Source organism: Saimiri boliviensis, chromosome 4 (genome assembly GCF_048565385.1).
Source record: "Saimiri boliviensis isolate mSaiBol1 chromosome 4, mSaiBol1.pri, whole genome shotgun sequence".
NCBI classification, from domain to species: domain Eukaryota; kingdom Metazoa; phylum Chordata; class Mammalia; order Primates; family Cebidae; genus Saimiri; species Saimiri boliviensis.
The window spans coordinates 106,580,315-106,602,627 of record NC_133452.1 but is presented as its reverse complement, the minus strand read 5'-3'; the positions used below and the strand labels follow the sequence as shown (position 1 = coordinate 106,602,627).

The 22,313-nt window shown below is 36.4% G+C and overlaps 1 long non-coding RNA gene across 1 annotated transcript in view; it reads right to left on the bottom strand.

Annotated features, from left to right (window-relative positions):
• Positions 1–22,313, bottom strand: part of LOC141584313 (uncharacterized) — a 572,289-nt gene that overhangs the window by 81,226 nt on the left and 468,750 nt on the right. Inside the window, exon 14 of the long non-coding RNA XR_012517287.1 lies at positions 1,973–2,046. This is a non-coding gene — a long non-coding RNA (uncharacterized LOC141584313). The remainder of the gene's footprint in view (positions 1–1,972; positions 2,047–22,313) is intronic.

The following is a 22,313-nucleotide window of genomic DNA, read 5'->3' as shown; positions in this document are numbered from 1 at the left end:
ACAAACAAAACAGGATTAGAAATCCTATAATAAATCCCATTACAAATAGTAACCATCAGGGTAAGTCAAGTCCCATTTAGGATATTCAGTTATCTTGAGGTAGTGAATATAATCCACTGATTTAAGAGATTCTAAGAAGAGGAAAACTAGTTACTGGGCAGTTTTTGAAAAGACAGCCAGAAATCAATTTTAATACACAAATACTGACATTTCTGTATTTAAATAAATTCATTGCACATTCTTACAATGTGCTATGTAAGGAAGCACATTGTAAGAATGTGCTTCTAATTTCTGATTTTCTTTGAGGAATAACAAATGTATTTTCTTGATTATGTAAATCTACATGAAAAAATACATGATCTCATAATACAAATGCTTCTGAGTTTAATGTTGATGCTCTGATAAACTCTCCAACTTTGCAAGACTCTTGTCCATTTCTCTGTCTTGACATAGAATTATTCTCAAACTGTCTCTGTGGGTTACCAGTCAAAATCTAAAATTTTCATAGAAGGAGACTTCAGACTTTGCAACATAAATATTAGAATGCCCGCAGGTGTCCTCCAGAGTCTCTGAAGTGAGACAGGCTCACAGCCGTAGTGTCCCCTTACCACCCAAAAAAGATTAACTTAGAATATATCAAACCAGAGACCTATAGAAGAATTTCATTTTGTTTTTAGAAGCAGTCAGGTTTATGAATGCTTCTTTAGATATGCTCTGAGAGACAGTAAATCAATATATTTATATATTTCCCCACCTCACTAAGCTTTTATTAAACAGTGATTCCAATGGTGTGTGTAAAAATTCATATTTCTACAGAAATCCATGGAATACTCTCTGCATGTATTGTGATTAAAAAAACTGCAAAAACAGATGTTTATGATTATCTTTTTCTAGAAAACATGTGCTTCTAAGAATGCCACATGCAGGGAGAATCTCAGCATACAAAGTGGCCCAATTTCTATGTCTTCTATGTCTAGGCAAGGATATTTTTTGAACCTTAGACATATTTTTCTTTAATTTAAAAAAGCAAATTTTTATGAAAATTAGTCATGTCTCATTAAAGAGACATTTTTGAAAGCTTAATACTATGAAATGTTGCTGAATTTATGGATGAACTAACTTGTTATTATTAATACTATTATTTTAGAAATAGGATCTCACTCTGTCACCCAGATTGGAATTCAGTGATGTGATCATGGCTCACTGCAACCTCAACCTCCCTGGCCCAAGTGATTCTCCCACCTCAGGCTCCCAAATAGCTGGAGTCACAGGTGCACACCACTACGCCTTTTAATTTGTTGTGGCGATGGAGTCTTGCTATCTTTCACAGGCTGGTCTTGACCTCCCTGCTTCAAGAGACCTTCTTGCCTCAGTCTCCCAAACTGCAGGGATTATAGGTGTAAGCCACCATACTTAGTCAATTAACCCATTTTTATGCATTTGCATATACATTTTATATTTTTAAACTTTCTACTGTAACACATAAATCACAAGACTCATAAATATATAGCTTAATAAATTAGCTGCATTGCCATTTTTAGAATAAAAAGCATAAAGTAAATAATTATTAGATAGCTGAAGGCTGTAGGGGTTCAGTAACACTTTATGAATGAATTTCTACCACCTCAGAAAACCAATCCAGTGGGTAGCTGGGTTTGGCACTGAAGAAGAGAAATCCCTAGCCTGAAGGTTTGTAATAAAGGGTTTGATTCCATTTTGACGTTTGACTATCGACAGCTTTCAAGTACTGTTGCTTCCTGTTCCCTAACTACACTACATCTGGACAAGCCGATAAGGTATCCCAGGTGTTCCCTTCTTTGGCATCAGTGAGAAGTTAAAACCTTGTAGTAGCTGCCTATGTGAGAACTCATCCTAGCCCCACCCCCTAACAACCAGGAAACGCCCAAACAAATCACTCCTCCATTCATATTTTAATCTGCGCTCATTTTGTGAGTAATGAGCCTTTTCTTACCCTCTTTATGCACGTGTGATGTCATCAGTCTTCAGAGTAGAATCAAATTTTGGGATGGGGAAGTAATCCCTCATCTGTGAAAGTAAGTAAAACAATGTTGAATCACACATTATATCACTAACTTGAAAACCTAATTTTATAACTTAGATTTAGTTTCCCTTCTCCTTTTATGAAAGAGAAAACTTATTCATAGTCAGCTTGGCCAGCATCACACATGTGATTATGAAAGGGCTTAGTTCAGATAAATGTTCCATTATGGTGACATTTTGCTAACTCATATACAAAACATTTTTCTAACTCATAACAGAACACTTAAAAATGAACGCATAAATGCAAATGATATATAGGTAGCATTAACACTTTATAAAGAAAATTTAATTTGTATTCACATTTTAGCAGTATTATCTTCACCTATAAGTAGTTCCTACTCCTTTTGTGAACTTTAAATTTCTATTGGTCTATCAATTGGTTTATTAAAGGTTGTTGGCTACTTTCTTTAGCTAGTTCATTCTCCTTACTTCAAACTGTTACATTTATAGTTAATATCACAGATTTTCCTGCAATCCTCCCTCCTTTTAAAGATACTAAGCCTATATTAATTCAGGACTCATTTGACTACATATTTCTTTGAAGGTTGTGATTCTGTCTTTTTTGGTTATTATTTTCAATGTCAAGAAAAATAAAAGGATTGAAACATATAAATATTTTATAAATATTTTAATGTATGAATGAATCCATATATGTAGCCTTCCTTATATATTCCTCATACATTCACGTAGCCTTCAGAAACTTGAAAACTCTCATATTTTACAGCAGAAACGTCTACAAAAATGGGAGTAAAATTATTTGCTGCTTTTAATAATACCAATTACTTATTAAGCACTTAGTGTTTTTAGCATTGGACTAACTGCTTTATATTCATTATCTAATTTAATATTTTCAAGAACCCAATAAGATAGTTTCTATTTTACAAGTAAGACCTAGTTCTTATGCAGGATAATTAACATGCCAAATATTGTCTCTCATTTCTTTCTCTTGTATATAGTTGTAATACTGAACATCTCGTATTCTAGGAATTCTCCCAGTCCCAGGTAAAAGCCAGGTTAGATTACTGCATTTGGATCATTAGAGTTTTTTTGTTTGTTTGTTTACTGTTAGAACATTACTAAATTACAGATATAAGCAATATTTTCCTATATTAGATTTTATCAGTAATAATGCTAATATTAAGGTTTTTCATCTGCTTATTTGTCTGAACTTTCAATTAAATTTGAACTCAGGAATAGAAGACTACTAATATTTATTGGGATTCCCTAGTATCTCAGTCATCAAGTTTACCAACAAAGCTTTTAATCCAGATGGTCTGTATTTCATCTGAGGCACTGCTCCCTCTCCTTTCATTCTTTTAAATCTTTGTTTATTCTTTTCTCATAGCAATTAGCCTGCAAAAAAGGACCTGTTCAAAGATCTTGAGTTCAATGATCATAAAGTCCGAGGTAAATTATGGCCGGGACCCTAGCTATCTTATTCACTATGATATGCCCAGAAATTAGTATTTTACATGGACTTTAATAACCAATGAATAACTATTTCTTGAATATTAAATTGTCTTTTCTTCAGTCATCATCCTCTATCCACTTATTGTTATAAGTATCAGACTCATTTCTTACATTTATAAATTAACTGTATTAAGTCATAGACAGGTATGAATCCCAGCTGAAATTCTAGGAGTTGAAACAGAGGTCTGCTTATACCTATTTCTATTTTTAGTCACTTGTTCAACTTGTTTTCATCATGAGGATATTCAAGTGTTTGTCTTCTTTATATTTCTAAATCTCACACAAACAGTATATCTAAAGATGTTATTTAATTATCCAAATATGTGAATCATTCTTACGTTCACAATTAGGTAAATTATTTGTAAGACACTGAGGTTTCTGACAGACCTCTGCCCATGCTGTAATCACTTGCCTTTGTATACATTCTTCAGCAAGATCAACAATATAAAAAGCTACTATGAGATCCTGAAGGCTATTGTTTCTGTGTGTTCACCACTAAAAATACCCCTTCTGAACTCCATTCCTGGAAATCTCACATAAACTAGTTAGACTGTGGTTTTACACTGACCTAAAAATTTTTTTTTTTCACAAAAATATCTACATTGATAAAGCTGAATATAGATTTTGTGTAGCTTACATAAAACACAGCTCTTTGTATATCAGTCATAAATTGTTTTTCAAGAAATTTCAACTTAAGTGCTATATAAATCACTAAACTATACAACTAATATTTGATCAGCTCTCATGTGACAGATACTGCTCTTCAGATGCTTAAATAATACAGAACATTTGGTCATCAAGCATGTATTGTGTAGTGGATAAGGCCAACACATAGATAATTATTTGGGAGTATAGAGGGAGGAAAAATAAATATCCAGCATTTATCACATACACATATTGTAGAGACTTTTTAAAAAGAAATATCAATTCATTACATCAGAACTATTTTGTCTTCTAACAGATGAGGAGACTATGTCAATGAGGTCATCTCTTTGTTGAAAGTCAGAGTAGTCCAAGAACATACATTAAGGTTGGGTCAACTCTTGCCAGTGTACAATAATAATTATTTAGGTTTTTTAAAGGACTATCTATAAGAAAAACAAGTCAACAATTACCTCTCTTCCTCTCAATTTTTAGCTTTAGTGTTATCTTTTAAATTTATGACTTTCTATTGAAAGTAGAATGAACTTACACGTTCATGCTCATATTTTGAGAATGAAATCATGTGACATTCAAAATAGAATTAAAAGCCTAACTTTAGGCTTGAAATTCCTGAATCTTCTTTCAGAATCTCCTACTATACCTTTGCTTTTACTTTTCAAAGAATTGTAACGTTTAATTATTTTTCAAAGTAATGAGCTACTCTGTTTCTTGATTTTATCCCTACCATTCCACTCTTTTTTACAGTCTGACGTTTCCTTGCCATGCCTCACCCTCACTTTCAAGTTTTGTTTTGTTTTTTCCATTTTGAAGGTGATCCTGTATAAATATCTTAGGGCCCAGTAATGTCATTTTACATTATATATGTGTTGATTTGATTTTTAGATTCAACCACAATGCTTTTTCACTTATGTTCTTACACAATTCATTTACAGTTATCCCCACCATAGTAACATAGTTTAAAACAATAACTAGATATTCCTTCCTCTTAATCTGCCCATTTGGGATATGAGTTAAGTGTTAATATATTATGTAAATTATTTGAAATAAATGGCACTGCACTGATTTAAAATACTTTTTCTCTGATACTCTATTGTATTCTCAAACAGTGAAAAGAGAGAAATGGCTAGTTTATTCCTCCTTTCCAAACCCAGGCCAACCATGAATATTTTAGCTGTTTATGTCAAGGGAAAAAACTCAAATAGAAAATTAGCAATATTGCTCCCACCTAAGAATGTTAAATTTGCCACTAGGAATGAGATTATAAGTTGTATAAAAATATGATTATAATTTTAATATGATTTTTTAAATGCAGATTTGAAAAGTTGTCATCTATTAGACTGCTATGATTAGATTATTTTAGGGTGATTCATAAAGCCATAATTGCCTCATATCATGATATAAACAATGCAAATAATTACTTATCCATAATTTTTTTTTGAAGCAGGATCTGTCTCTGTTGCCAGGCAACAGGTTGGAGTGCAGTGGTGCGATCTCGGCTCACTGCAACCTCCACCTCCCGGGTTCAAGCAATTCTCCTGCCTCAGCCTCCCAAGTAGCTGGGACTACAGGCATGCGCCACCACACCCAGCTAATTTTTGTATTTTTTTAGTAGAGACAGGGTTTCACCATGTTGGTCAGGATGGTCTTGATCTCCTGACTTCGTGATCCACCTGCCTTGGGCTCCCAAAGTGCTGGGATTACAGGCGTGAGCCACTGCGCCAAGCCACTTACCTATAATGTTAAGTTAAAATTTTATTTTGAATTTATAGACCACAAAATATTTATGTGTATGGCAGTGTGTGTTTACAACACACACGGAAATGAACATATAATCTCAGAAACATTAAGAAAGATGTTCTCTTAGGAAAGATGCATTAGAAAACTGTATAAAATATGCTAAGCAGTTGAAGTGTGGGTATTCTTGAGCTGCAATAGTGATTGTCTTCAGTGAAATCCTGAGGCAGTTGGATTTGGCATGTATGGTATGAGATAGTTGGAAGTAAAGGTGAGAGTAAATTAGCCTGTCCAGGGGACAATCAAATGGCCAATGCCCTGGTTCAGGTTTCCCATAGTCAAGGCTAAAATATTTAAGACAACATGAGATGTAAATCAAGTCAGACTCTTTGAGGACAATGCAGAGGTTAAGAGCACATTTGGCATCATTGTTGAGGGCTGGGGATTAGGGCACAGATAAGGAATACAGAGGATTATGAGCAACCATTGCAAGTAATGATTGTTCATTTGGGGCTGGTGTTTACGTGGTTCTTAATTGGTTTGGAATGGTTGAAATGTAAATAGTAAGACTCACATTGTCATAACATGTCACATTTGGATAAGCCCACCTAAATCTAGTTTTGCCCTGTGATACAATGAATGACTGGGTCCTCTGCCTGTTGCTAGAAGTCCAGCAGAATACCCATTGCTCCCATATTGAAATGTTCCTTGGGATGATATGCACTGTTTTTTCTCTAATAAGTGTGTATAATCTCTAATTCATTAATAATGCCTGTTTGTGTAAATTGATTACTGACCTTTGTCCTCTAATATAATACTGTCAGCACAGAATTCATAGAGAAAACTTGAGTGTAATTTGATATGTTTCTTAAACTGATAATTGTTTCATGCATAATTAAAATCATTCTTTTATTTTCTTTGTCATGCTAGAAACCTTAAATTCTCAACAATTTTATAAAAGTTTATTGTCATTAACCCCATGTTTAAATCCTAATATGGTTATAAAAGAGGTCCATTATGTTTCAAGTTAGAAATAAGATTAGAACTTTTCTGTTTTGTTCTTATTTACATCATGTGTCTACTAACAAAGGAAGAAGAAACACATAAAATGTTAGGTAGCTTGTCTCAATGAAGTAAAATAAAATGGGAATCATGACAAAATTTTTATTAAGGGCCAAGATGACAAACTAGAAACAGCTCATATACATAGCTCTCATGGGGAGGAAATAAAAGGGCTAGTGAACACTGGCCCTGCAGGCCAATCATCTGAGAAACCTTGCAGGGATCCATTAAGGCAGCAGGGACACACAGAAAGCAGAGGGGAGTGAGGCTGGGCACCAGCCTATCTGTCTCAGTGTGGAGACAGGAGAACCTCTCTGACTTGGAAAAGGATGAGTGAGTGAGAGCTCCCTGGGGGATTCACACTCTCCAGAAGAAACTATGGAAGACTGGGAATGGGAGAATCCTCCTGGCTCTCAACTCCTATCCTGCCCCACTGAGCTTCTAGACTGAGGCAGAGAGCCATCTGGATGTTTTCTAGGGACAACTCATGATTCCAAAGGGACCTTTACAAGCTTTGGGCTCTGGAGCAGACCAGCACTGATGCCATCCCAAAGAGAGGACACAGTGATAGTGCTTGGGAGCAGTAAGATTGCTCCAACTCCCTTGCTGGACAAGGCTCTGTGCTAGCTCCTGGCCCAATAGTCCCACTTCTGCTTACTCAGCCAGCAGCTACAGCCTCCTGTTGTCCTGGGAGGCACCCAAAAGGCAGGGTATGTGATCCACCCTCCTTTATTACTGGTAAAACCTGCCAGAGCTTCTGGCCCAGTGGTCCCACTTCTGTGAACTCAGCCAGAGGGTACAGCCATCTGTTGTCCCAGGAAACACCGAGATGGCAGGGTCGGTGACCTTCCAGCTGAGCAGTCCTACTTCTACCTGAATTTGTCAAGATGCACAGCGTCCTATTGCAGTGGAAGCACCCAGATGGCAGGGCAGGAAACTTCACTTATCCCACTTCCTATAGCCAGATGGGTCACACTGCTAGTGCTTCCAGCCCAATGGTTCCACTTCTGCCTAAACTCTGCAGGCAGGCACAACCCTATGTTCCCTTGGGAAGCATGTGGACAGCATATTAGGGCAGATGAAGCCAGGTTAGGGACTATCTGACAACTGTGGCCCCTGCCTGAGGGAGCACCATGGATCAGAGCACCCAAAAAAGGAAATGTGGGCATAGAGACCATAATTGGAGAGGCCTCCTCCAAGACCTAGGAGCAGTCTAAAATCAAAGCTGGTTGACTGAACCTACCTTGTAACACAATAAAAAACCCAGTGGATTCAATGAATATACAATTTGACCCAGCAATCCTGTTGCTGTGTATATGCCCAAAAGATTATAATTCATTCTATTGTAAATACACATGCACACATATGTTTACTGTGGCACTATTCACAATAGCAAAGACTTGGAACCAACCCAAATGCCCATCAATGATAGACTAGGTAAAGAAAATGTGGCATATATACACCATGGAATACTATGCAGCCATAAAAAGGATGAATACATGTCCTTTGCAGGGAAATGGATGAAGTCGGAAACCATCATTCTCAGCAAACTGACACAAGAGCAGAAAACTAAACACCAACTTACTCATAAGTGGGTGCTGAACAATGAGAACACACGGACACAGGGAGGGGAACATCACACACCAGGGCCTCTTGGGGGTTGGGGGTCTAGGGGAGGGATAGCAGGGGTTAGGGGGTTAGGGGAGGGATAGATAGCTTTAGGAGAAATATCTAATGTAGATGCCGGGGTGACTGATACAGCATACCACCATGGCACTTGTATAACTATGTAACAAACCTGCACAATCTGCACATGTACCCGAGAACTTAAGTATAATAATAAAATAAAAATTAAAAAATAGAAAAAAAAGACAACAACAACAAAACTATTCTAAAGACAGCAAACTTAAAAACAGAAGAAACATCAGTCGCACACACGAGACAAACCAGCATAAGAACACTGACGCTTAAAAAGGCCAGAGTGTCTGTTTAACTCAAAAGATGGCTCTAGATCCTCAGCAATGGTTCTGAACCAGACTGAAATGGCTGAAATGTCAGAAATAGAATTCAGAATATGGATAGGAATGAAGATGATTGACATTAAGGAGAAAGTCGAAACCCAATTCAAGAAATTCAAGGAATACAACTACACAATAAAGGAGATAAAAGATGAAATGACCATTTAAGAAAAAGCCAGACTGAAATAATATAGCTGAAAAACTCACTTCAAGAATTTCAGAGTAATCACAAGTATTAGCAGCAGATTCCACCAAGCCGAGGAAAGAATCTCTGAGCTCTAAGACAGGTTGTCCAAAATCTCAGTTAGACCAAAAAAAAAAAAAAAAAAAAAAAAAAAGAAAGAAAGAAAGAAAGAAAATGTAGTAAAGAAGAATAAACAAAACCTCTAAGAAATATGAGATTATGTAAAGTGACCAAATTTATAAACAACTGGTGCCTCTGAAAGAGAGGAAGAGAAAGCAAGAAACTTGGAAAACACATTTCAGGATAACATTCATGATACTTTCTCCAGCCTCACGGGAGAGGCCGACATTCAAATCCAGAAAATGCAGAAAACCTCTGTGAGGTACTATGTAAGATAATCATTATTCCCAAGCACATAGTCATTAGATTATCACAGATTTAAATGAAAGAAAACATGATAAAGGCAGCTAGAAAGAAGGGGTAGGTCATTTCCAAAGGAAATCCCCTCAGGCTAACAGTGGACTTTTCCACAGAAATCATACAAGCCAGATGAAATTAGAGGCCTATATTCAGCATTTTTAAAGAGAAGGAATTTCGAAGAAGAATTCCATAATTAGCCAAACTAAGCTGCATGTGAAAAGGATAAATAAGATCTTTTTCAGACAAGCAAATGCTAAGAGAAGTTGTTACCACAAGCCCTGCCTTACAAGAGGTCCTTAAGAGTGGGCAAAATATGGAAAAAGAAACCATTATGCGCCATCACAAAAGCACACTTAAGTAGTCCAATGACACTGTAAAGCAACTACACAATCACATCTGCATTGTAACCAGCTAACAATATGAAGATAGGATCAAACGGGCATATATCAATGTTAATCTTGAATATAAACAAGCTAAATGCCCCAATTAAAAGCCACAGAGTGGTAAGTTGGATAAAGAAGCAAAACAAAACTCTATCCTATCTACAAAGACCCCTCTCAGATGTAATGACACCTATAGGCTCAAAGTAAAGAGATGGAAAAAAATTTACCAAGCAAACAGAAAACAGAAAAAGATCAGGGAAAGATATTCTAATTTCAGACAAAGTAGACTTTAAGCCAACCATCATCAAAAGAAACAAAGGGCATTACATAATGGTAAAGAGTTCAATTTAACAAGAAGATCTAACTGTCCTAAAACACATGTATCCAAAATAGGAGCACCCAGATTCATAAAGCAAGTTATAGAGAAATATGAGGAGACTTAGATAACCGAACAGTAATAGTGGGAAACTTCAACACCTTAATGACAATATTAGACAGATAATCAAAGCAGAAAATTAAAACAAATATATTAAGGTCTGAACTCAGCATTTGACCAAATGGTCTTAACAGACATCTACAGAACTCTTCACTCAGAAACAATATACTCATCTACACATGGCATATACCCTAAATTTGACCAGGCAGTTGACCATAAAACAATCTTTAAAAAATTATAATTTTAAAAAGTTATGTCAAACACGGTCACAGACCACAGCACAGTAAAAATAGAAATTGATACTAAGAAAATTCCTAAAAATTATACTGTTACATGGAAATTAAACAACTTGCTCCTGAATGGCTTTTTCCTAAACAATGAAATTAAGGCAGAAATGAGAAATTATTTAAAACTAATGAGAACAAAGATACAACGCACCAATATCTGTGGGACACAGCTAAAGCAGTTTTTAGAGCGAAGTTGACAGTGCTAAGCATCCACATCAAAAAGAAAGATCACAAATTAAAACCCTGACCTCACACCTACAGGAACTAAAGCAAACCAACACTAAAGCTAGCAAAAAACAAGAAATAACCAAAATCAGAGCTGAGATTAAGGAAGCTCAGATGCAAAAAATTAAACAAAAGATCAAGAAATCCAGGAGTTGGTTATTTGAAAGAATAAGCAACACTGTTAAACTTCTCATGAGACTAATAAAGAAAAAAGAGAGAGAGGATACAAATAAACACAATCCAAAATGACAAAGGGACATTACCACCAACCCCACAGCATTTTAAAATCCTCAGACTACTATGGACACCACTATGCACACAAACTAGAAAACCTAGAAGAAATAGATGAATTCCTGGAAATATAAAATCTCTCAAGATTGAACCAAGAAGAAATAGATTCTTTGAATAGACCAATAATGAGCTCCCAAACTGAATCAATAATAAAAAGTCTATGCCAGAAAAGGCCCATGAGCAGATGAACTCACAACTGAATTCTACCTGATATATAAAGAAGCATTGGTACCATTCCTACTGAATCGATTACAAAAAATTGAGAAGAGATACCTCCATAACCCATTGAGATCAGCATCACCTTGGTATCGAAGCCTGACAAAGATACAATTAAAAAAAAATAACTGCAGGCCAATATTCTTGATGAACATTGAGGCAAAATATTCTCAACAAAATACTAGCAAACTGAATCAGACTGAACATCAAAAAGCTAACTGACCATGATCAAATAGGTTCTATCTGTGGGATGCATGGTTGGTTCAACATATGCAAATCAATAAATGTGATTTACCACATAAATAAAACTAAAACCAAAATGGTATGATCATCTCAATAGATGCAGAAAAGGCTTTCGATAAAATTCAACATCTTTTTTTGTTAAAAACCTTCAAAAACCTCGTAATTGAGGGAACATACTTCAAAATAATAAGAGCCATCTATGACAAATCCACAGCCCAAATAATGGAAGCATTCCCCTGGAGAACCAGAATAAAATAGTGGTGCCTACTGTCACCACCCCTATTCAACATAGTAATTAAAGTCCTAGCCAAAGAAATCGAGAAAAAAAAAATCCAAATATCAAGAAACAAAGTGAAAACATGTGTTTGCAAATAATATGATACTATGCTTAAGAAAACACCATAGTCTCTGCCCAAATTGTTTATTCATCTGATAAACAATTTCAGCGAAGTGTCAGGATACAAAATTGATGTATAAAAATTGGTAGTATTTCTATATACCAACAACTTTCAAACTGAGAGACAAATCAGGAATGCAATTCCATTCACAATAGCCACAAAGAGAATAAAATACCTAGGGATGTAGCTAATCAGAGAGGTAAAAACTCTCCACAATGAAAAGCACAAAACACTGTTCAAGGAAATCAGAGATGACACAAACAAATGAAGGAACATTTCATGCTCATGAATAGTAAGAATCAATATTGTGATAATCAATATATGGTCCAAAGTAACTTATAGATTTAATGTTATTTCTATCAAATTACCAATGACATTCTTCACAAAAATTAGGGGAAAAAAAAACAACTATTTTCAATTCCTGTGGAACAAAAAAAGGGCCCCAATAGGCAAGGCAATCCTAAATAAAATGAACAAAGGAGAGACATCACACTAGTCAACTTCAAACTATGTTATAAGGCTACAGTAACAAAAACAGCATGGTACTGTATAAAAACAGATGCATGGACCAATGGAAGAGAATAGAGAACCCAGAAATAAAGCTACACACCTACAACCAGCTGGTGTCCATCAAAGTTGACAAAAAGAAACAATAGGAAAAGGATTCCCTATTCAATAAGTAGTGCTGGGATAAGTGGCCAGCCATATGCAGAAGATTGGATCTGGACCCCCTCCTTATAAAAATGATACAAAAATTAACTGAGGATAGATTAAAGACTTAAAAGTAAAACCTAAAATTATAAAAACCCTGGAAGACAACCTAGGAAATACCATTCTAGACATAGTTCCTGGCAACATCTGCTGAGAGAGGGGAACACCAGTTCTGCTACTCTAATATTATCCAGCTCCAGTCCAAATAAAGGTCTGAAAATTGATAAGGAAGAGAGTAAGAGAGACTTTCTGTGTTTGATTTTTCAGTCAAGAAGGAATACTTAAAAGATATTTGATGGCCTCCTCATTGAAAAGGAAAGGGAGAGTCCCTGCTATGCAAGCTCCAGTCTGGTGATCCATAATCTCAAGTTCATTGTGGACCTGTATATAGTTTCTCTTTGAATTTGAGACTCAAGAGATTGATGCTTAAATCTCCTGAAGGATTCTAAAGGAAAGAATGCATGGAACTGGCATTCTTACACTGATAGAAAAGCGCTGAGAAAAGATTTCATTTGAAGCAGTCTGCATTTTGTGGTTTTGCAGGGAAAAAGTGCCAAGCTTTCCTTGGCATAAAGTGGGCATCTTAGAAGGTAGAAAACTCTATAAACAGTACTTCCTTCTAGAGTATAAATAAAAGATTAACCTTTAAACAGATAAAAGAGCTTAAATAATTTTATTTCTCTACTTCTTTGGAGGATAAGTAACCCAGGGCTGGAACAACACTCTTCAGTATCAAAAAGCCAAGCTTTGCCTATCTTGTTGCTATATCATTCATTTTCTCCCTTTTCAAGGCAACCTATTGTCTAAGATAGCTGCTTTCATTCATGTCCATCTATATACCAGACAGCAGAAGGAAAGAGAAAAATGAAATTTTTAATGGACACTTACTATAAATTACATATGCCAAATATGTATACTGTTGGCTAGAGTCAAATCAAATCTTTGGTATATTAATAGCTAGGTGATCATTTATTTTGTAAGAGATGTGGTATTGAATATAAATGCAGGAGTCAGTATGAATCTGGCACATGAAACCTCAGGTTAACTATAAGATGGGTAAAACTACATTATAGCTCACCTCCATGTTAGATTTTATTTTAATCACACAGCATTGATGGGATACTTGCTACTGCCTTTGTATTTGTGACTGGCTTTTTCTTTTAAGGCCACCACATTTTCTTTGTGTGCATCTGTATTCTGAGCAACTGTGTGCAAAACAATCTTGATTTTGTCTTAAGAATGAAAAGAAAAAAACAATGGGGAAAATATCTGGGTCAGAAATAGATTGACTTACTAGACCACATGCTTATTCAGTGAGGCTGAACCTCAGATTAAGGTATCTGGCCTTGTTTTCTCTCCAAAAAAATAAAAGATTCTGACCTAAATTAAAGTTTTCAGGTTGCCAAACACAAAGCCTTTGAAAACTAATCACACAGGAACTATGTTGTCCACACTAAGATAAGCCTCCACTGAGTCGTTGTAAGACAAATGGAATCCATCCACTCCTAAGTTAGTCGCTGGCAGAAGTAATTTTTCCCTCCCTGCTTAAGGCTTATTACCAAAAATTCCAAACTACTAGTTGACATAGAATCTTGATCTGGCAACAAAATAATACACCTTAATTTCTTTTTGAGACAGACCTTTATAAAAAACTTAGAAACGGGAATAAAAGCAGTGAAACCACAAACTATCCACTAATCAGTCAATTAATTTGTTTATAGGATTTATACTGAGACTACTTCCAAAAGGCATTGAGGTAGTTCAGTATTCAGAACCTTATTGTACTACTGCCAAAGGTGGTTTCTGGCTTGGTATCAAGAATAGTTTCACATCTTAGAAAGAGTTCATTGTGGATAACCTGAAGGTATAACCCCAGCAATATGACTTCCTTGTATGTTAAAATAAAAACATCCCACCATTCCCATGACAACATGTGGGCCTTTCCAATCCACTAACATACTAGGAAAAGTATAACCCATCAGCAAAGAGCCTCGTGATTTTGAAGAACACACAGGCATATTATGCACAAGTGCTGCATGCATGGGACAGTAAATGAATCCCTGTGGAGCATTTTTATAGTAAATGGCTGTATTTATTCCCCTTTAGCTTTTTGAAGTTAGGGTATCTGTCTTACGTTTTTTGCTATCTTGCCTAACATATAAACTCATCCAGTCATCTCCTACATTTTGATAGCCATAACTAACTATATATACTTCCTCTCTCCTGATCCAAATTTCCCTTTCTCACAAATCATTACATATGTTCTATGAAATAATTTTTCTATGATAAACGTACTTCTGAACATCCTCAATGTCTATGCCAAAAACTCCATCTTTGCTTTATGTATTATCACCTCTCTTAAGGATTTTACTGCTCCTCAACATCGTTGATTCTAACACAGCCAACTGATTGTCATTCAGCACGGAGAAAATCAGGAATGTCATTTACAGATCACTGTGCTCCCATCCTTCTTCAACATATCCTGTGCCTCTCATCTCCAACACATTCTAATCTTCCTCCCTGATATCATTTTCTTGCTTCCTTGTCACCTACACTTGTGATTTTGTAATCATGTCATGTCATTCCCCGCTGTAAGCCAGCTGCCATCCTGCATGAAGGCCAGCCTTCTTCTGGCTAAAGACTGAGATTAAATCATAAAAATAGAATGTTTTCCCTTTTCCACATACCTTCCAACCACATCAACAAGGCTCCGATGTAATAATAGTGAATTAGAGATGAAAGGACTGTAAGGATCACTCTCCATTTAAGTAGGAAATTTTTAGGAAACCCCAAATCAAGAAGGGAGACAAAAATCAAAAACAGTAAAGAGATTTGAAAGCTTGGACACCCACAGTACAGCAAACATTAAACACAGATAATGAGGTAGATTAACATAAAACTTCACATTAAAGACCTGTTTAACTTAGGTCTTATTAGTGCACCCATCATGTCCAACTTTCAACAAAACATTTCAAGACATGATAAAAAACAAGAAAACACAGCCTACACAAACAAAGCAACGACAAAAGATGACTCAGATATGGCAGAAATGTTGGCGTTACCAGACTAAGAATTTAAAATAACTGTGATTAATATGTTAAGAGATCAAATGAAAAATGCAAATCAAATGAAAAATGCAGACAACTTGCAAGGACTCTTGGGGAATGTAAGCAGAGAGATAGAAATACTAAAAATAACCAAAGAATTGCTACAAATTCAAGATACTTTAAGAAAAATGAAGAATGCTCCAACGGTCTCGAGAGCAGACTGCTCACAGCTGAAGAAAGAAAAATTGGGCTTGAAGATATGTCAATGTAAACTTTCCAAAATGAAATGCAAAGTGAAAAAAGAATGGGAAAATAAAAAGAGCAGAATAAGAATTGTGGAACAATTTCAAAAGGTATAACACGCATTATTAAAACAGCAGAAGGAGAATAAAGATATAAAAAAGCCAAATGAATATTTGGAGAAATAATTGTCAATAATTTTCCAAAACTTATGACAGACACTAAAATATAGATCCTGCAAGTTCAGAGAGCTCAAAACAAAATAACTAGATTCCGAGTTTTTTCAATTGGTTCTTGCATTAATCTGTATGATTACATAATTTTTTTCTTTAGCCTGTTACTAAAGCAGATTTTATTTATTTATTCTCAAACACTATACTAATTTGCATTCATAGAATAAACCCATTTGGTCACGGTATTTTCTTCTTTTTTTACATTGCTTAATTCAATTTCCTAAGTGTTTGTTAAGAATTTTTACATCCATATTTTTGAGGAAAATGGTCTGCTTTTTCCTTTTGTTGCAGTCTCTTTTTCCAATTTTGGTAGAAGGTTAATCATAGCTTCATAAAACGTATTGGGAAGTGGTCTTTCCTTGGGAAAGTGGACCCTTCTTTTCTATTTTCTTGAACACATTATGTAGACTTGATATTAATTCTGCTTTATTTATTTGGTTGAATTCTCCAAGGAAAATATCTGGGCCAGTAGATTTTGCTTTTGGGAGTTTTAAAATTACTAATTCAATTTTCTTAATAGTTATAAGGGCTATTCAAATTATACCATAAAATATGAGTTATAGTAGTGTATATTTCTCAAGGAATTTTATTCACTTTATCCATAAGGTCTATTTTATTTAATTTACAAGTTGTCAAAGTATATGTAAGTGGACTTGTCTATCCTATTTCTTTATTATCCATTTTTTATATTGAAGGGATTTGTAATGATATGCCCTGTTTCTGTCCTGACTTCTGATTATCTCTTTGTTTCTTTGGCAATCTTGTTAGTGGTCTACAAATCTTACTGATTTTTTTCAGAGAAACAGATCTTGGATTTATTAGTATACCCTATTTTTTAATATTTTCAATTAAATGGACTTCTGCTTTTATTTTTGCTCTTCTTTTCCTGGGTTCTTTAACTGTAAATTTAGTTTATTGATTTGATACTTTTTCAAATGCATGCATCTAGTGGTATAAATTTCCCTCTTATCACTGTTTAGATGTGTCACACAACTTTTGGTATGATTTTAATTTTAAGCAGTGCAATGCAATTTTTTTCCCCTTGGGATTTCCTCTTTGACTCATGAGTTATTTAGAAGTGTGTTTTTAGTTTCCTAGTGTTTTAGATTTTTCTCTATGCTTTCCATTTTTTCCCCTAATTTGATTTAGTTGGAGTTAGAGGATACAGTCTGTATGATTATAATTTTTTTAATGTGCAAAGATTTATTTTATGGCCCAGGACATGGTCTCTATTATTATATATTCTATGGTTACTTGAAAAGAATAAGTGTTTGGCTGTTGGATAGAGAGTTCTTAAAATGTTGATTAAATCTTGTTGGCAAATGGTATTATTGATTTCTATATCTTTGCTAATATTTTTGTCTATTTATCATTGAAAGAAAAGTGTTAAAGTACTCAGCTATAATTGTCGATTTATCTATTTCTCTTCAGTCCTTTTGATTTTTGTGTCACATATATTGCAGCATTTATGATTGTCATATATTCTTTGTGGATTGATCCTTTTTCTAGCATATAATGTCCCTGTCTATCTCTAGTAACTGTTTTAAAATCTACTTTGGGTGATATTAACATAGGCACTTACACATTCCTTTAATTAATGTTTGGATCACAGGTTCTTTCTATTTTTTTCTTTCAACTCACCTGTATGATATTTGAAGTGAGTTTCTTGCAGACAGTGTATAGTTGAGTCATGTTTTCTAAACCACCTGCCAATTTATCTTTTAATTGTTATACTTGAACTTATTCCATAAAACCTAGGAAAAAACAGATGATCAACAAATTCATGTTGGATTCAATCTCATCCTTAGTTTTTGTTTTTTACACACAGCTTTATCCTGTGTGTGGTGTTTACCAAATATGGATGGATTAAATATCTCAAACTGCTTCTTTCAGGAAGATGGCAGATAAGAGGCAGGGCTAACATGCATCTCCCACTTGGATGAACAGAGCAGTGTGTGGAGATGCACACTGAACTTTTGTTCCAAGAACCACCACAAAAACATACCAAGGAAACCAAAAGAATTCACAAATCCTTTGAAAGAAACAGTACACTGCTGCAAACTCCAGAAGACAGGCCAAAAACTGTGAGTTCCCAAAGTGTGAGAGGAAGAAAACCTGCCTCTAAATACACATCTTTATTTGAGAATCTGAAAATCTAGATCATAGGAGAAGGATTTAACAGTGCCTAGAGCTGGAATAGATTTAGGTAGTCATGCAAACTGTAAGTAGAAGCAGCAGTGAAAAGAGCCTCATAGGCAATTTCACTGGCCAGATTGAGCCCAAGGAAGCCATCTCTGACTATATTCCTCAGGCCCCCTTGGGAAAGCAGCCAATGTAATTAGGCAGGGGTTAGAGGGTTAAAGACACTTCTAACTAAATGTTGTGGTAATATCAAGTGGGCACAAATTTCCTTGAGGAGAATCTGGGGAGTGGGTGGCAACTGCTGCAAGTAAGAGCAGCACAGTAACTTCTGACATTGTAGGCAGATGGGAGGCATGTGGCCTGAAAAAAATTCTGCTTGCTTCCTTAGAGGGGAAGCTTATGACCTGGAGCAGGTCTGAGTTTCACACACAGATTGCCTGGATCTAAACTCAGTGCTTTCAGTAGGGCACTGTGGGAGTGAGACCAGCCTCAACAACTGCATGGGAACTGGGTAAGGTTTTTCACTACCAGCGATCCCCGACTTCCCTCATAAACTATACTACACAGCAGAGGCAGCCATAACCCCGTCTGAAACATAACCCTACTGGCCTGAGAACTACTCCCTGCCTCACAACAATGGCCATGGCAATCTCCACCCAAGGAGAGTTTGAACTCAGACCTCCCTAATCCTGTCCCAACATGATGACATATCTCTACTTGCCCTGGAAGCTGAACACAAAAGAAAACCTCTTGAGAGCTTTACGGCCCCACCCATTGCCCGAGAAATCAGAATACGTCCCCTGGACAATATAAGGCAAGCTCAGATACCACTGCTGATATTACAGCTGGTGCTCTCTTGAAAGCACTACCTCATGACTGGATGCCAACCAACTCAGGCCATTACTGCAACTCATATCAGAATAACCCTGATCGCAGGAAGGGGAAGACAATACCTAACTCCATTTCCTACAACATCCTGGCTAACTGGAGATGCTGTGTGTGACCACATGACAACTTCCCTGCTCGTACAAACAGAATGAGAGGAAGCTGGCATACTAAACCTATCTACAACCAAAGATTTTCACAAAGTCTATATCACTCCCCTGCCACCTCTACCTGAGCAGGTGCTGGTATCCTTGGTTAGCAGACCTGAAGACTGATCACATCACAAGATACTTTGCAGACGTTCCTCAGCACCAGTCCTGAGGCTGGTACTTGGACTGAGTTGCTAGACTGGAAGAGCAATGACAATCACTGCAACCCAGTTTTCAGGAAGTCCCATCCCTAGGTGAAGGAAAAGAGTATGACATCAATGGATCACCCTATGGGACAAAAGAATCTGGATAGCAGACCTTGAGTTCCACATCTTTCCACCAGTGGGTAGTTTCTCACAGCAAAGACACAATTGCAGTGCTGAGTTCAGTAAAGAAAGTGTATAACCCAAGAGGCAGGCACCCTCTGTGATGATAAATAACCTTGCATAAGGGGTCCTTTTTTCCCACAGTACTCCACTGCATATACAGATGAAACTTACTCCACACAAATGCACTGTGGAGGCACCTATAGACAGTCTTTCTGGAACCATCAAGGGCATTTATATCTATGAAAACAGGTGCCTGGTGGATCTGAAGAGCTGAAACACTAAGATAGGAGTGACGCTAGGAGGTGAATAGCTTTCCTGTTGACCTTAGAGAAGAGCTAAAGTGGCTCCCACTCTTCACCCTGATAAAACTTCAGCACATCTAATTGAGAGCTCCCCTGGCTGTCCTCATCAAGGCTGACACATTGGCTCACTATTGGGTACTACATCTACTACCCCACCTTAGCAACAACCAGTGCCTACCCAGTGATACTTTGCCTGTTGACCTGAAGTCTCAATTATCAACGGAGTAATAAGACATTTGGAAAAAAATTAATAAATAAGGTATACACCATGAGAATATGAGATTAACTTCAAGAGATCCCTGACTTTCCAAATCTGTAAACGACAGTGAACTCATCCACACACCAGGAATATAACTGCTACAACCAGCTTTGAGGAAAGTGAGTGCACAAAGACTTTCTATAACTAAGAATCTCATACAGTCTTTACCCCTACAAGCACCAAATAACAAATTAGGCTAAAATAAACATTAAAGTCTGATCTTTATGAGAAAAAAAGGAAAATTATATTAAAAATAATACATAGCAATCAAAAATGAATTTGAGACCATTTTTAGGAAATAGTACAAATAGGCATAATCTCAGCTCACCGCAACCTCCACCTCCTGGGTTCAGGCAATTCTCCTGACTCAGCTTCCTTGATTATCTCTTTTTTTAAGACAAAGTTTCACTCTTGCTTTCCAGGCTCGAGTGCAATGACATGATCTCGGCCCACTGCAAACTCTGCCTCCTGGGTTCAAGTGATTCTCCAGCCTCAGCCTCCTGAGTAGCTGGAGTTTCAGGTGCCTACCACGAAGTCCAGCTAAATTTTTTGTATTTTTAGTAGAGATGGGGTTTTACCATGTTGGCCAGGCTGGTCTTAAACTCGTAACCTCAGGTAATCCACCTACCTTGGCCTCCCAAAGTGCTGGGATTACAGGGGTGGGTTACTACACCTGGCCTGTGATTATCTTAAGTGGCCAAATCTAAGAATAATTTGCATTCTCAAGAAGAGAAATCTGAAAGTTTGAAAAAAATTACTGAGGAAATAATTGAGGAAAATGTCCCTGGCTCTGCCAGAGATCTAGACATCCCAATATAAGAAGCTCAAAGAACTCCTGGAAAATTCATCACAGAAAGATCTAGTGTATTTTTCTGTTTACATACTGCTTTAAATAACTGCCTGAGACTGGATAATTTATAATGGAAAGAGGTTTAATTGCTTTTATAAATGAAAGAGTTCAGCATGGCTGGTATAGCCTCAGGAAACTTGCAATCATGGTGGAATGTGAGGGGGAAGGAAGGCACTTTCTTTGCAAGGCAGGAGAAAGGAGAAGTGCCAAGTGAAGAAGGAAGAGGCCCCTATAAAACCATCGGATCTCTTGAGAACTCACTCACTATCATAAGAACAGCATGGGGAAATACTCTCATGATCTAATTACCCTCCATCTAGTCTTTCTGTTGATATATGGGGATTATAGGGATTATAATCCAAGATGAGATTTGTGTGGGGACACAAAGCCTAACTATATCTCCTCGGCATATAGTCATCAAGTTAGTCTCTGCATAAAGTCAAGACAAAGGAAAAAAATCTTAAGAGCTGAGAGACTAAGGCATCAGGTTAATTTATACAGAATAAACTATCAGATTAATAGTTCATTTCTGAGAAGAAACCTTAGAAGCCAGAAGAAGTTGAGGTCCTCTCTATAGCCTCCTTAAACAAAACAATCGTCAGCCAAGATTATTGTATCCAGTACTCCTAAGCTTCAAAGCTTCATTAATCAAGATGAAATACAGTATTTTTTAGACAAACATATGCTGAGAGAATTTGCTACTACTAAACCAGCAGTAGAAGAAATATCTAAAGGAATTCTAAATCTTAAAAACTAAAAATCTTAAAATGCACCAAAATATAACTTCCTTGAATTAGTACATTTTCACACTGCTGATAGACATATCCAACAATGGGCAGTTTAGAAAGGAGAGAGGGTTATTGGACTTACAATTCCATGTGGCAGGGGAGGCCCCACAATCATGGTGGAAGGTGAAAGGCATGTTTCACATGGTGGCAGAGAAGGGAAGAGAGCTTGTGCAGGGAAACTCCCCTTTTGAAAACTGTCAGATCTCCTGAGGCTTATTCATTATCATAAGAACAGCAAAGGAAAGACCAGCCTCTATGATTCAATTACCTTCCACTGGGTCCCATTC